Below are 1,364 nucleotides of genomic sequence, written 5' to 3' on the forward strand. Positions count from 1 at the left end.
TTGCACATTCCGAATCTTTGAAAACGGGGAGAAGTCTGAAGCTATCCCCAAGGTATTTTGGTCCATTAACAATACTTAAAAAGGTAGATAGTGTTGCTTATAAGATAACTTTACTAGAAATCTCTAAAGTTCATCTAGTTTTTCACGTCAATAGACTGAAAAAGAAGTTGGGTGAGGACGATAATCTCGTTAGTCAAGAGATCCTAGTAGAACTTATCGAACCCCCATCCTTACCACACGAAAAAAAAGGTCTTAGATTTCCAAGAGAAAAGAACTTGACGCTCTACGATAGGAGTGTTTAGTTAAGTGGAAGGATAGAACAAAAGAAGGTTCTACCTGGGAAAAGGTAAGCACACTCACAAAGAGGTTTCCGAATTTCATTTTCGATGACGAAAACTTCTCTTTAGGGAGGAGTAATGTCATGCCAACGGTATTATTGGGAACCTAGAGAGCTTGATCATCCGAATAAGGTAGAGGCGGGGTTTAGGGGAGCCAAAATGACCGGGTATGGACTCAAGTGTGGCTAGACACTAGTGAGAGTGGTCGGGCACATGTGAAGAGCAACTAGCTAATAAAAGAGTTGGGTCCAATCTTGGAGGGTGTGAAGTTTATTTTGGCTATGTTTGGGCAGAGAAGAAGAAGCTCTCAGCACTCTAGTCTTGGAAAAGAGAGTCGTGTAGCACAAGCTGCCCTGAAATATTATATAGTATTTTGAGTTTTGGGGGCCTGTGGTGGCCCCTGCACCCCACCATAGGGGGGCCTGGCGGTCCCCCTAACCCCCCGTATGTTGGAGATGTTCAAGAGCTTGATGGATATCCCTCACATATATGTACATACATATATGTATATATGTATATATATAGGTGTGTGAGTGTGTATGTATGTGTGCGTCGTGTGTGTGTGTGTGTGTGTGTATATAATATACATGCATATATATATATATATAGACACATACACACACATATATACGCATATAGATATAAAATCACATAGACACACACACACACACACACACACACACACACATATTTCACATATAGATATATAATATTTTATTTGTATGTATGTATGTATGTTTATACAGTCACACACACATATGTTTGTACACACACACACACATATACATACACACATACACATATATATACATATACATATATATATTTATCTACATTTATATATATATATGTTGATATAGCTAAAGGTTGATTTGGACAAGTGGCCAAAAACTAGGGCCTTATTAGAGTTCCATGTTAGAGAATTATTTGGATACTTGGTCAAAACTAGGGCCTTTTTAGAATTCTATGTTAGAGGTTCATTTAGACACTTGGCCAAAACTAGGGCCTTGTTCTTAGAAATCCATA

The sequence above is a fragment of the Cibotium barometz genome, chromosome 40 (genome assembly GCF_041138505.1).
Source record: "Cibotium barometz isolate CiBa-2024 chromosome 40, ASM4113850v1, whole genome shotgun sequence".
In the NCBI taxonomy this organism is placed as follows: Eukaryota; Viridiplantae; Streptophyta; class Polypodiopsida; order Cyatheales; family Cibotiaceae; genus Cibotium; species Cibotium barometz.